This window comes from Cyanistes caeruleus, chromosome 4 (genome assembly GCF_971803275.1).
Source record: "Cyanistes caeruleus chromosome 4, bCyaCae1.hap1.1, whole genome shotgun sequence".
NCBI lineage: Eukaryota > Metazoa > Chordata > Aves > Passeriformes > Paridae > Cyanistes > Cyanistes caeruleus.
In genome coordinates this window covers 12964666-12980065 of record NC_141704.1, presented here as the reverse complement: position 1 = coordinate 12980065, position 15400 = coordinate 12964666, and the positions used below count along the sequence as shown (strand labels likewise).

At 40.8% G+C, this 15400-nt stretch overlaps 1 protein-coding gene and 1 long non-coding RNA gene across 5 annotated transcripts in view; one reads left to right on the top strand and one right to left on the bottom strand.

The window, feature by feature from the left end:
* Positions 1-1812: 1812 nt before the first annotated feature.
* LOC147653429 (uncharacterized) lies at positions 1813-14316 on the bottom strand. Its single transcript, XR_015286126.1, has 3 exons — positions 12174-14316; positions 10499-10786; positions 1813-4495 (listed from the first exon to the last, which is right to left on the bottom strand). It is a non-coding gene; the product is annotated as an uncharacterized LOC147653429 (long non-coding RNA).
* The window catches only part of ORC5 (origin recognition complex subunit 5), a 63091-nt gene continuing 61972 nt past the window's right edge, over positions 14282-15400 (top strand). The window contains exon 1 of one of the 4 annotated variants that reach the window (XM_023918951.2): positions 14282-14398. The gene's annotated coding sequence lies outside the window, so the exon portion shown is untranslated. Of the gene's footprint in view, positions 14745-15400 lie in introns of all 4 variants that reach the window. The other 3 variants (XM_086886704.1, XM_023918953.2, XM_023918952.2) reach the window with 3 other exon arrangements.

Genomic DNA, 15400 nt, shown 5'->3' with positions numbered 1-15400 from the left:
AGTTCCCTGGACTACTTGTACCCTACTACCCTGACAAGAGTTGCTTTTTTTCAGTATTAACTAATGTGGCATATAAATGAATAATGTCCATAGAATCATCCCAGAGAAAATCACAGTTTAACTGCAAATATTACTATAAAATTCTGGATGCAAAAATTTCTGCTCCTTAAAATGTAAAATGACCATGCAGAGAGTGAGAGAAGATCTGGAAGCACAGATACCTCTTTGTGTGCTCTTGTGCAGGCAGATCCAAACATATTTCTAGTCTGAGCCTGCAGCCAGCCCTGTGCTATGCCAGCATGGCACTGACCCAGAGCAGGTGCAACTCTCTCATAGCAGGATGTGTGTGGGGGTGAGCCTTATCTGAACTGTAGCTGTGCAGCTCCTTCTTGGACACAGATCAGCCTGACCCCTATGTACCTGCTAAAATTGCTGAGGGACAGACAAGGAACAGATTTCCTGACCTGTGATCCACATCCCAGCTGATAAATCACACTGCCTCTTCTATGAAGATTTTGAACATGCTGTGAAAAGTAAAAAATACCTGGGTTTTATTGTATTGGTTGTGGAAGGACAGTTTGCTTTAAAACAATTATTCTGTTGGGAGGCAACAGAACATTGAGTATGGAGAAATGTGTTATTATTTAAATCATTCCAAGACACTTGGACTTAGACAGTGAGAAGACTTTTGAGAAGAAAATCAAGTTAAAAATTTTAGCAATTCCACATCAGAGCAGGTGAGGAGAGATGCTATTTCTTACTTATAGAGACAAACCTTGTGCAGAGATGTTACCTCTCCCTTTGACTGCCTGATGCAGCTGGAATCAGAGAGCAGAGCCTTCAGGCAAAAGCCTTTTGTGTAGAATGAAAAACACACCCCTTCTACCCAAATTTCTGCTGGTTTAATAGGATTTTACTGTGCTGTCAAAGGCCTACCTTGCTTATATTCTTAAATCATCACATACAGGATTCCTATTTAAACAATCCTTTTCTTGAACATTTTACATCAAAGTCTATTAAATGCTGGTGAGGCCTTCTTAAGCCTCAGACAATGGAGTCTCAACTTCTCAGCAGTCTCAGAAACAAATAGATCCATTCAGTAGCAGGTCTTTGCACTGAAGAAAAACTGAACAGCATTTTTTCTTCTACGGACACAAAAAGCCAGCAAATGTTATACCTTAATATTCCAGTCTGTATTCCAGAAAAATTTTCATATTTCATACTCTGGCCTACCAGCAAAAAAGGAAAGAAAAGGTCCAAGTTCTTCTTCTTTGACATCAGGCATCTGAAGAAGATTGTCTCTTCCTGACTGCTGACTGCGCCCTGTGAATGTGAACCAGAGCTCTGTATGAATCAGACCCACTAAGGGCCATGCAAACCAGGGCGTGAGGACATATACTGGACTGACAGTTCAGTAAAGTGAAAAAAAAATGGGGAAATAGAGTTTCTTACATGTGCTTCAGTGGAGAATTAAGGTGAGGCTTCAAACATCTAATTCCAGTTTCTGTATCAACAGCAGTAGGTTAAAATACATTTTAATGTAATTTGTATATTTAGTAATTTGTGCATTGGTGCACAAAGGAACTAGTCTGCTGCAGCCCAAATTCCAGCTGTCTGTACAGTCTAATGCTGCTAGGATGACCTTTTCCAAGTCTTCTTGTATCTCTTGAAGATTCCACCCATCAACATGACTTTCTGATATGGGGAAATCTGGAAATTCCCTTGCAGGCAGGATCGCAGTTACTTCCTTGGCAAAAAAAAATATCTCCAAAATGCATTAATATAAAAATAAGACAATGACCAAGACCCATAGAAATGTCCAAAATGTTTAATGCATAAATAGTAAATAACAAATACCTCCTGTAGATGCAATAGATATTACAGATTTGAATTACTAAATGTGCAGTAGCAGTGATCAAGAGCCTCGTCCATTAATAATGTCGAATTTACTGTTCTTCTACGGGTTTAGGAACAACAAACTACTGTGCATTCTTTGTTTTTAAAATTAAATTTGGAGAAACTTTATTAGGGTTTTTCATATTAAATGAAATAAAAAGTGAGATGATCTTTATTGATACAGGAATCAAAATATCAAGAGTTAAGAGAATGGAAGGGCAGGCTCAAGTAAATGCTAATTTATTGTGCTCAGCCAAATTTTATTCAAGGATAGTACAGAACTAAGAAGTAATAAAAAAAGCTTACAGGCAAAAAACATTGTGCTACCTTCCCTGCTACTTGTGGGGAATGTAGCTTCCTTAAAGGTTGCTTGATATTTTCTGAAGGTTTGTTCAGCTTTTTTAGACTTTTTTAAAATCTAAGTTTGTTGAGGCCCCTCCAGCAGTGTTTGATGATGTAATGATGTTGAAATACAAAGCTTGTAGCATGCATTCTGTAAATTCAAGTACAGAGATTGGATTAAGGAGGACTTAAAATAACCATTAAAATGTCCTTAATATACTCATCTGTTTCAGTCTCTGTTCATGCTCTCTGTGATGCTAACAATACATACAAAAGACCAGGTTACTGCTGATATGTGGCTGTTACAGAGATCAGTGAATTATACACTGCTGAGCATCGCAGGATTTTTTGTGAGTATTCTATTTGCTAAGAATAGAGTGAAAAGTAGTCATGGTTTTTGTTACGGAGATGATCTGGATAAGATGGTCTCTGTAAAACATTGCTGGAGATATACCTTATCCCTGTGGTGACAAGAGAGCATATCTGCTGTCAGGTTCACTTGCTTTTTTGGGCACTCAGAGAGAGCTTCCCGCAATTGCAGAGACACGTGGGTGAGGACAGTTTCATTTTGGCTAAGTTGCCATAGGGATTCTGCAGCTGGAGCTGCAGGAGAGCAGGTTGTCACTTGCCATTAGCTTTGTTTTTATCCTGGGGGCCAGTGTGCATCTCAGATACTGCCTGGTTAACTCCTCTGCTGCCGATGGGGGAAGAACAGCACTCAGTTACTGCCACTGCTGGAGCTCACCTGGTCATTTATGCCACATCAATATTCAAAGTAAGAAATGTTAAAGCTGAAATAAGCATTAGTCAGTGTATTTGAAATTAGGAATCTGTTGCAGCCAGACCTATGGCATTCCATGGCCAGGACACACTTTCATTTAAGGCCATGCAGTGCACTGGAAAAGCATGTTATTACAAAGAGACCAGGGGCTGATTAAAGTACTGTACTTGCTGTCCACAGGTCTTAGGAAATGCAAGTATCTCTTTCTATTCTTTTATTATTTTAATAGATGCCCATTCTTAAGGTAGACTTGAAAAATGTTGCTTCTTGTTATGCTCCAAGGTATGTTTTGGTCTCTTATGACCGGTGAGAAGTACGCCCACATAATCTAGGGCACAGACTTAAAAGCTGCTGAAAGAAACAGCTGCTGAAATTAAATGACAATGGTTGAGCTTGCCTTTTACTTTACTCAGTTTAATAGTGTCTGAAACTCCATGATTTGTGTGTTTCTCCAAGACTGGGATGGATGTACACAGCACAACATAGGTAAGAAAAGCTGGGACTGAAGAATTGCCTGTCACAGAGAAATCCAAAAGAAGAAGGATGAAATTGTTTAGTATTTTGTCATCAAACAAATGATTTGTTAATTACTCTGCTTGGATGGACTGTGAGCAGTCTATGTGGGCAGAGGAACCCAGAGAATGTCAGAGATTTTGGCATGCAGTGCCATACTGAAAACCTAAAGAGGGCAGCCATTTCTCTTTAAAGACAGTTTGAACACTTAATGGAAACTGTAACTCAAGCTCTGGTGAATTCAATGATTCAGAAAGACAGTGGGAAGCAGCCTCTGTTTGTCTGCTCCAGAACAGAGCGCCCCCACCACACCTCCCATTTCAATTCTAATGAAGACTGGAATTTGCAGGGGTGTTAGGCAAGAGTCCAAAGTTAAGCCTCCTATTTTTTCCATCAGTAAGGGGGCTGCATAAGCTTCTTTCAGAGCCCTTACCTTTGGAGGAATGGCTGATATTAGTTACAGCCTGAATGATACAGGAGAAATATGAACATTAGTCTTTCTCATGCTACACATACTTCCTGCTGGTTTCCTTCACACGAGGTTTAGCAACTGATACAGTACATTAAAAAATCAGACAGTTCCCCTTAGGGCTATCACATGCAGTAATTAAATCAAACACACACAAGAGTCACACAGGGGATTTGACAGTGCATTTGAAACCAGTGTGCTTCAAATATAGGCTGATGCACATCAGTTCAGGCTGATCACTTTTTTCCCTGTAGAAGGTTGTTCCAGGCATCCTGTTGGCATTTAAGCATATGCTTTACATTAAGTATGTGAGGTTCTGATACAGGAACACCAAGCAGATGAGGACCTCTATATGCAGATAGGGACAGCCTCATTCTCCGAAGTCTTTTCCCTCATGGAGAATCTCAACCACTCCCATAGCTGTTGGACAAACAACGTAGCAGGGCTGTGTGCTCCATTTGTTAGTCTGTTGCCAGCATCACTTGGATGAAGCCCTAGCACAAGGAGAAGGGAATAAGAGCTTTTATAGCCTCTGAACAAGCTAAGCAGCATTCAAAGCAGAGGCAGATTTTTACCCTCTGCACCCAGATAGATCTTGGGTCAGGAGCAGGTCTCTGGTCATCCCTAAGTGGTGTGGCATGTGGCCTCCTGTCCTGTCTGGGTTTGTTAGCAGAGAATACAGCACAAACCACAAAATACTGAATAGTTGCCAAGTGAGCTATTGAGAACCTGACTGCAATGTAAATGATACAAAAAGAACAACATTAGAGAGATTCTTTCCTAACCCCACATAAATGCAACTCAAGTGAAATATTATAGTTTTTAAAACTGACTTGCAAATATCTTTTTGCTTCAATATAATGCTTTAGAAGTGAAACATAGCTTTGGGGTAACAGTGGGAGCTCCTGCTCCCAAACAAATTTAATACCAAAGCAATATATCTGAATTTTATTTTAGAGCTACACTAGAAAGCAAAAGTGCTTTCTTGAATGAAAATCTAGTTATGTGATAAAATTCATCTTCACTTAGGAGAACACTCTAACAAACCTGAGCAAAATTCCCTCATGTTTTCTGAGGTAGAGCTGTAGATACATGTTTCTCGTGTTAGTGGTTAGACAGGATGGCATCACTATCCCACACATCCTGGAAGTTATCAGTTGTTCTGAATGACATAGTGTGTGCTCATTTCCAAAAGGCTTTTAAGTCTCTGAGGTTATTAAGGAAGGCACAAAGCCCACATCAACAGTCTCCACCATAGGAGAATGGGAAAAGGGGTTACAGACACAAGAAAACTTTATTTTCCTGTTCTGTCACTACTGGTTCTGCTGGCTCTGTGTAACGTGTGTTGAAATGAAGCTTATCCGGGGGTGATGCACCAGGATGTTCGAATGCTCTTTAAACCTGTTTGGAATAATTCCATTTGCATTCTCCACCAGCACACTTTGGCAGCTTGTAGACACTGCCAAGCCCTGCACAGCACTGAAGTAGGGGTCAGTAGCAGGAGTGTTATCCTTACCCTAAATAAACAGATTCCGTAATTATTTCTGCCTGCTCCCCCATGGCTTCCTCAATGCTTGTGGTACAGAACTACTAGTAAGAAATGGACTCCACCTGGATCAGCTGCTGGCTACAAATTTCACTCCTACCTTGTGATTCATATTAATGAATATTTTGGCTAGCAGCAGCAGGCACAAAGCAGAGTATCTTTTCTTTTAAACCTTCTTGTATCTTCTGGGAATATGCAGCTATTTATAATCCTGACAGATGTTCCAAGTGAGCTTTTTTGCAGGATGTATTCATCCTCCATCAATAACTTTGCATGCAGAGTGTGGAATCACCCCTGTAATTTGTACCACGTTTCCTTACTTCTTGATTTATGTCTTATTGTCATGGATTGAAATGTGTCCTTTTAAGCCAGTGCTGCTCATGCAGTGACTGTGCATGAAGACACATGACAGGGGGCTCAGGATCCCCTGTACAGTAGCCCAGGGTGCCGAGAGACTAAACTGCCTCATTTTCACCACTACAGCACCAGTCTGGCTCCACATGATGCTGCAAACAAAAAAAATAGTAGAAAGTAAAAGTAGAAACTTCCCTTTTCCCTAACAGCGTCACATTCTCAGAAAGGGAGGCAGTGCCTTCTGGAATATTCTGTGAACATGTGACAACTCACCAAGACATACAGGAGGTCTACAGCACTGGGCATTTCTGCCATGCCTGGATTCAAAGATCACTGATGCTATTGGGTTTTATCTGCTGGAGCGGTCTTGGTAACAATGACAATTTAAAAATGAACGACTTTGACATACCAGTTTCTTCATTAGGCCAAGCTGGAGCAGAGGTCAGCATTCTCTTTTGAGCCATAGCTGTATTTTATTAATGGCACCTCCAACATCATGGCTTGATTAATAAATACTCCATGTAGCTGTTATACTGTTTTGCCTTTGATCTTTTCAGAATGGAACATAATTCTAGACACACAGTGTCTTGAGACATATAAACAAATAAAACTGAGGTATCAGCAATTACATATTGACAGAAAGATGGGGTTTGGCAGAATCGTTAGTTTTGCAGAGAAAACAATTACTGTAGTCTGCAAGTTTGAAATCATCAGTTGAAATGTCTTCAAATGAAAGCCCTTTTTACTCATAGTTGAAAGAATTCTTCTTGATAGAGCATCAGCTCTATCACACCTTTTTTCTTTTAAATCTTCTCATCTTCTCTACTGAAAACAGATTTAGCTCCTACCTCTATTGTAGCTCAGCAATAACTCTCTTTTTAAGTCAGTCCTCTTTTGTACAAAAGTAAAAATCACAGCCTCTCTTTCTCGCATCAGTCCTCTGAGTCATGCTGAGTTTAAAGGGTCTAATCCAGAGTTCTTAACCTGCCTGAATCCTCTTTCTTGATTTCCTGTGGGCAACATCTCCATCCTCCTGGTCACTTGTAACCCAATCACCATCATGGATTTCTTTACTCTGAAATGATGTCTCATTCAGAGCAGGACTTTTACATATATAACCCATCACCACCCACCACCTCCTCACTCTTTAACAGGAAATGTTGCCTGCATCTCTGATCAGCTCATGGTCTCAGCTAACACTGTCCTTCTAATCAACACCATCTACACATCTTTCACCTATAAAAAGGTTTTTATACATCTGAAATCCCAGCAGAACTCTCTCTTTCCAGTTCCTTCCTTAATACTTCCTTAATACTGCCCTTTTTTAAAAAAGCAAAAGAAGAAACAAAGTAAAAATTAGGCTTCTGCTATATTGCAATTATGGTTTACTCTGGTGATCAACCTGACCTGTTTCCAGTCTATGTGGTTCCAGTTTTTTGAACTGCAACTTCACACATTGGAACAGAATATACAGGTCATAATTAAGAAGTGTGTGATCATCCCTTGGAATAAAATAATATTATGCAATGATCCTAGGGGATGGTGTAGAAGAGTCTTACTAGCTGGGCAAAATCTGTTTTGCATTGGGAAGTGCCGACAGACTGAATCACCCACACATACAACTTACTCATTTTGACACAGGTGGATGGGCCACCTTCACCCAAAAAGGGGACATATATTTGTCATCTATATATACTTGTCACCTATGTGGTCCAATAAACAGCCTGTTCACAGTGAACTTCTCATAAAAATAGGCAAATTAAGGGGTCAACAATCACTGGATCTAAAGACAGGGATACCAAACAGAAGCCAGAAGGTGGAATATGGTGCTCAGGATATGGTATCAGTGAAATACTGCATGCAGTTTCCACACTGATTTTTAAATACTCAATTTTGACTATTAAAAGAATAACAAGCAAAAATACTTTTTGCAGTCACAAGCACATAGTTGGGCATACCTGACTACAAGACTCTACTAGCAAGTAAAGAGCTGAAAAATACATTTCTAAGTGAAGAAGTTGTCAAAGGCAGCACAGATTTTTCTATAGATAAAAGCTGAGTATAGGTTGTGTAAGTTAAGTGCTAGAATGCTTTGAGAAAAACTACAGTTGTTATAAATATTGACAAAGTAGCTGAAAGACAGGAAGAAGAAAGAGGTTGGTCCTACATGGTCATTTATTGCTACCCAAAGGTACTGTAAGAAAAAATACCTGTATCTACCAAGGGTTGTACTGCTTTTCTCTCCAAACCATTTATTATTTATTGTAGTTGAAAGAAGCTACAACACAATGGTGATAAATGCAATGAAACATCTACCACCTGAAACTACCTTGCTTTTCTTTGCTTATCACTTAACAGACATTTTTTTTATTGATATAGTGCATTAGAAATGGGAGATTAATACATTATCACTGTTAGTCTTACTGGTTAATTGCATTCATTTTACAAGTAAATTAATTCAGCTCATTGCAAACAGCAAATAATTTTTTGCTGTCATTAGCACTAATCAATGATTAATTAGGATTAATAAAAATTGTTAGCATGGAATTCTTTTCCAATGCAGTTATCTAAATGCCAAATTTATTTTGCTGAGAGTTTGGCATAAGATTGAGACAGTTATATGGTCATGGAAAATAAGCTCAAGAAAAAGTTCAAGCTAAGAAGTAGACAGGATTTCTTACTAGCCTCAGTAAGTAGTCTATCTGACCACAGTGAAATTTAACTGCTTTTTACTTTTCTAGATTAAGAAGGTGATAATAAGCTTCAGTCCACAAATATGATGACTCCATTGCTGCATTCTCCTGCAGACTCAAAATTTTGTTGAATTTCTCTTTAAATTAACTTTCAATTCTATATTGACAAAAATAAGTTGGGCTCTATCTCTCATAATTTATTGGAAGCTAGCAAAAAAACCAATCCCATGGAAATGATATTGCTGTGAGTATGAAACAATAATCAACTCAACCACTTTCAAAATAATACCAACCTCACATGAAAGGAAACCATTTCACAATGAATTTACCAACAGTTCCAATTTAAGGAAAGCAAAACCCTCCCAACAGTTTATGCTCTTTGAGAATGTGAATCCTGCATCACAGATGATGTCATGAGAGATAAAAAAATCACTTTAAAATTGCTAGGATGTCATGTCCCAGTGCTGGAGACTCTGTAACTGGGATAAAGCTGCAAGCCAAGGCTGACAGGCTCTGTTCAGGGGACCCCAGCACATGAACAAAGAAAAATGTAGTGTGAGTTACTTTTTGGCACTATGGGGAGTTTAATATAGATGAAAATAAGTTCAGTTTTATTTCAATTTACACTGGGATCTACAAACAAACGCCAGTTATGCAAGTTCAATGAGTTCAAACTCACATGCCTAGTTCATTCAGGCATGTAGGCAAGTAAACCAAGAACTTCCAGCTAGAACTAACCTGAGCTAGAAATGGCATCACTTAGGCATGAATTTCATAATCTAAATATATAATGATAAGTAACAGGTTTTGGTTACATACTCTTAATGACATTCACCTTGGCCTTCTGATTTTTAAAGAATATAAAATATCTTGTTAAACCTCAGCAGTTTTGTATTCAAAATTGATACACTCCTGGTAAATATTCTTTGTGAGGAATATGTACCTTCCTACAATCTCCTACATACCTTCTTAGAGAAATAAGCATGCTAGTTAATACATTGATTTAACTCAGGATGTTGGTGGTAGAACATCATTTTCCCAGAGAAAATAATCTGGAAAACAAACCTGCCTAGCATTAATGGAAATTTAACTAAAAATTAAGATGTCTTCAGTATGAATTGACTTTGTTTATTGGCAGCTTGAGGAAAGGTATTTATTTTCTCTCCTTCACCTTTAACAGATTGCATCCCTTGAGGCCTAAATTCTAAGTAAACTGTTATGATACTGTGCAACGGATTTGTCTGAGCAACCAGCTGAAATTTAGCAGTAATTGCCTATGGTGATATTTTTGTCAGATCTCATTTGGAGATCTCAAACTCTAGATCGTTCATCATATATTTCTGTCTGCAAATACTCTGCATTACATACTGTGGGAGTATTTAATCCACAGAATTACTGTTTTTCATATTAATGAGTTATAAATGAGAGCTTAATTACTCCTAATTCCCTGAAATCCACTGTTGGTGATTATAATCACTAACGATTAGATTGTTAAACATTCATCATTGTCTATCTATAGCAAACTTAATGAGAAATTATGGATCAAATCTCAGTTTCTGATTCTGCTGCCAAGTGCTGGTGGAAGAGAACCCCTGCTGGCTGTAAGCAGTGCCAGGTCACCACTGGTGGTACACCTTGGCATGGACACAGGATGACTGGGAGTCAGCAAAAGATGTGAAGGGAATATACTGTGTTCCTGCCATTCACAGCCCACAGAACTCTCTCCAGGGACCATTTGTCCTGATGTAACTCAAAGCCCTTTCATCCAAATCTACTTTTATAAAGCCTAACTACCCCTGAACTTTCTTGTGTCATTATCAGGACAATGAGGAGATAAGTCACTTGAGATCTTTTCATCCATTTTGAAGAAAAATCACCCTATATGTATTTTAAATAATCTTTACCTGGAAATTTAAGTGGATGATTTGTGTAGAGGTAATGACACTATCCTTTCCACTTGCTCTGTTGAAAGAGGTGTATCATCCAACAAGGCGGGAAATGTGGTGGCAGTCATTTCTTAAACCTGCTTTCAAGTGAACATCTTTCCAAAGTAATAATTTCTTCCTGCTCTTTGTCAAACTGCACTTTTGTCAGATGCAATTGACTTTTTGGAGTAGGAAGAGACTGCTCAAAAATAATCTGGATGCAGTTTCAATAGCACCCTGCACAATAGCATCTCTGGTAAAATGTGTCTTGGAAAGAAAGGGAGAAATAAAAATAAATACTGCACATATTCTATATACATAATTCTCTGTATAGCTCTACATACACACAGAACCTAGATAAATATGTATGTGTTCTATACATGGTTCTATTTAGATATATAGAAAGACGTATATAAGAACTTAATTCGGTAATTCACTTAAATACATACATTTGAGAAATGAGGAATCCCAGTGATTTGAACCAAATGAGTAAATATTCTGTATTTAAAGTTTGCTGCTGAACTGGAACTATGGGTGCAAAAACTTGAGTGAAAATTAATCACTACCTGCACTGAAAATAACTTTCACAAAGAAAAAAGTGTTAATATAAAATATCAGACCGCAAACACAGTGAGAAGGTCTATCTCCTGCTCTGTTACATGCAAGTTCCAAGCCTCAATTTACTGTTTACTTTCTCATTTTGAATTTATTTGGTAGCTAAGCAACTCATAATCAGAATAAGATAAAAAGACGTGACAGCTTAGTATAAATTAAGAAATAATTTAACTCTTCAGAAATGCATATTGAGTGGCATCAGTGAAAACTGTGTTTGATGAAAGATCTAAACTGAAATTCATTATGCTACAAATAAACAGCTATACTTAGGCATGAATTCTATGTCTAGCAACTGCTACTAAACAGTTTTGGCCTCTTGAATGAAAAAAAAAAAATCACATGAGATTTAGGCAGTTTTACTGGGAAGTAGAGACTTTCTGTAGGAATATAGGGACACTGATATGCCCAAGTAACTGGCAGAACTGTTCACTGGTCTTCTGTGATAGCTTTTCATTTGCAGATTTAAGAGCCCAGGATTCTGTGGTACTTACTTCAGGTAAGTCCTGCAAAACCATAGCATTATAGTCCCATCCATTTCAATCAGTAACAACATCCTAAATTATTTTAAATTTTTAAAGCTATACAGATTTCTTTTTTTTTTTTTCTTTTTTTTTTTTTTTAGTTTTCCCTCATGGTAATAATGGTGGCACTTTGGATTAATGAACAGAATTTTTACTAGGGTTTTTTTTGAACTACATTGAATTTTGTTTGAACTACAGACTAGAAGCTAAACGAGACAGGAGTGGGGGTCCCACCCAGTTCATAAGCAGGCTTTTGGAGGTGAGGTTGCAATTGCTGAAGTATCTTTTAGTTTGATTTCAGCCAGACTGGTTCCCTCAACAAGCTGCCTTATAAGCCACACAAATTATAAGACCAGAAAATGAGTGGAAGTGGGGATGTAACAGGGAGAGTAAGACTCTCCTCTGTGAGGTAATATGGATTTACATTGTGTTGAAATGACCTTGGAAGGCACTCCAGCCTGAACCATTGATTCTCCAACATAGCCACTAAAGTGAAAACTACATATTTAAAAACTGACCTCTTTTTTTAGGATTCTTGCTCAACTCCAACACAAATTTCAGATTTGCTCAGCAGTCATCCTTAGAAGATGCAAATTCTAAACATCACTAAGAACTGCTTCCAAAACATTTCATTTCATCTCCCACATATACTACACCAATGTGGACTCACAGAGACTTCTCAAAGAGACTTCTTTCAGTCATTATATTTGGGATTTATCTAATTCTATTCAGGTTGGTTTTTGTCTATAAATTTACAATATATATCAAAAGATCTGAAATGCTATTCAGGCCAAGCTACGATAATTGCGCATTTACATGTATATTTACAAAAACCCATGACTGCTAAAAACAGCCATGCTTGATTCACGTAAGGCTTATTTACTTATTTAACATTTCATCCAATTCTGAGTACAGAAGGAGTTTATTACTTTAGCTTTCATAACCCAGCATGCAGCTGTCACGTTTATTCCTCTAATACTGTGTGCACTGCTTATGCATAATATAACTTCAGCTGTAATTTGAACCTATGGTTATGTATTTTCAGAGCTTGACTGGAGTGGAGGCTCCAAAGACCTGTCTTTAAGCAGTTTTGTGTACAAATACATGCAAGTTAAATACACTTCATGCGTGTAAGCTAGGCACCACTTGTCTACAAAAAGCAGATTTGTTACCTGGTGTGCAACAAGCAAATAATTTTACACTCAAGAGGGACACTGATTATTTATTTCTGAGTTGGACAAGCCAGAAATCAAACACGCCAAGTAGCAAAACTTTTTACTATTCATAGATTTTAGCAAACAATGGAGTTAGTGTTCATTTCCTACAAGTTACAGAGTTCTCTTATTAATTAGTATTCATCAGCTAATAATTCCATTGCTTCTCATGCTAATTAGCTGCATGCTCAAACTTTCTCTTCTTTTGGGTCTGGGGGTTTCTTAGCTCCATGGTCACCATCTGGCCCTGCAGGAATGACCTTTCACCCAGTCGGATTGTGCTGATTTAGCACAATCGGCTTTTTAGTTTTTTTGCTTATCTTGGGTGTTCTGCCAACTGTCCTTGAGGCATCCCTTTGTGTCCACTAGCAGTAGTACGTCCTTCTTCCCCAGCCTTGCTAACCTCCCCCGAGGCGTGAGATGAGTGAAACCTGTCCAGCCCTAGACCTTAACAGGGCAGCTCTACCAAGTGACTTGTCTAACACCTGGTCACCACTAAGAGCTTGCTAACCTTTCTCTGTTTCACGGTCTAATTCTCCCTTCTTGTCGATTTGATTTCAAATTATATAAAGATCTAAGAACACCCTTCTTAAGAAAAGTTTACATGTTTGGAATTTTGCAGCACCCTCACGCCTGTCCCTGGGGGAGAAATGCCTCAGCCCTGGGGCTCCCGCAGCGGCACAGTGCCCCGGCGGCTGTCCCTAGCGGATAACACGGGATATCCTGTGGGATACCCGGCTGGGTAAGGGACACAGTGCCCCGGCGGCTGTCCCTGGCGGATAACACGGGATATCCTGTGGGATACCCGGCTGGGTAAGGGACACAGTGCCCCGGCGGCTGTCCCTGGCGGATAACACGGGATATCCTGTGGGATACCCGGCTGGGTAAGGGGCACAGTGCCCCGGCGGCTGTCCCTGGCGGATAACACGGGATATCCTGTGGGATACCCGGCTGGGTAAGGGGCACAGTGCCCCGGCGGCTGTCCCTGGCGGATAACACGGGATATCCTGTGGGATACCCGGCTGGGTAAGGGGCACAGTGCCCCGGCGGCTGTCCCTGGCGGATAACACGGGATATCCTGTGGGATACCCGGCTGGGTAAGGGACACAGTGCCCCGGCGGCTGTCCCTGGCGGATAACACGGGATATCCTGTGGGATACCCGGCTGGGTAAGGGACACAGTGCCCCGGCGGCTGTCCCTGGCGGATAACACGGGATATCCTGTGGGATACCCGGCTGGGTAAGGGACACAGTGCCCCGGCGGCTGTCCCTGGCGGATAACACGGGATATCCTGTGGGATACCCGGCTGGGTAAGGGACACAGTGCCCCGGCGGCTGTCCCTGGCGGATAACACGGGATATCCTGTGGGATACCCGGCTGGGTAAGTGGCGGATTTCTCTCACGGCCGCCCCGCCCCAGGCAGGCCCGCCATGGGTACGGCGCATGCGCACGGGCCGGGGAGGCGGGGCGGCTGCGCGCGGTGGTGGCGGCGGCGGCGGGAGCGGGTGAGGAGCCGGTGAGAGGAGCCGGTGAGAGGAGCCAGGGCGGGTGGGAAGGAAGGAGGGCAGTGAGGAGCAGAAGGGATAGATCTGCTTCTGCTCCGCCTTCCCGGTGGGACTCGGTGTGGGAACGAAACCCGCCGCAGGCTGAGCCGCCCCCTGGGCTGGGAGCACCCTCAGCCTCTCGCGTGGCGGAAGGAGCCCTTAAGCCGCGCTCGATGGAGGCCGGGGGTCGTCATTCCCCTTCAGCCAAGACATACCCGTGCTGGCCAGGGGGCTTGTAGGGCTTGAGGGGACGCAGAACCGTGCTCATGTCTTAAGTTCAGTCATTTTTGTACGTCGTTTTTTATGCTAGAGTGTGGAAAGGCTGCCAAGGGTAGGTGTTTTAGGACCCGTGAGTTGAGAGGAGTCCTAGTAAATCATGAAGTCCCGCCATGAAGTTTAACTTGTGCTCTTAACAGTTTTCCTCGGTCTCAGCTGAAAAGTGCTTTTTGCATCTTCCTGTTCTGGCTGGAGTCACACGTACAGCCTTCCCCGGGCTGGAACATCCAGAATCCAAACTTTGGCTAATACTTATGCTTGCGTTATCATTGCCATTTATTCTAAATGAATTCTTTTGTGAACACGTTGCTCTAAGCATCCATTCTCTTGTGAGCTCGTGAATGGGTTGGAGATGAGGACACCTATCTATAGCCAGTAGAGATGTAGGTTTTCATCCGGGGGCTGAAATGTGTTCGGTGAAAGTTGCCATTTGCAGAGGGGTGTGGGAAGCAGACAGGGCTGGCAGATACGGTGCTGTCAGCAGGCGATTTGTGCTTTCCCGGAGGGAAGTTTGCTTGGGACTGGCCTTGAAAAGCTGAAGTTCTTTATGGCTTTAGATGCATTTAGGACACAGCCAAGTCATGTTCTCATGTAGCCAGTGGAGCAAAAGGGCTAGCTTTTTTTTTTTTTGTTAAATTTGCACAATTTTTTCAGCCTTTTTTAGAACTTTTTTCCAAATTGTTTGTCCTTGGTTTTAGAAGCTTCCGTCAT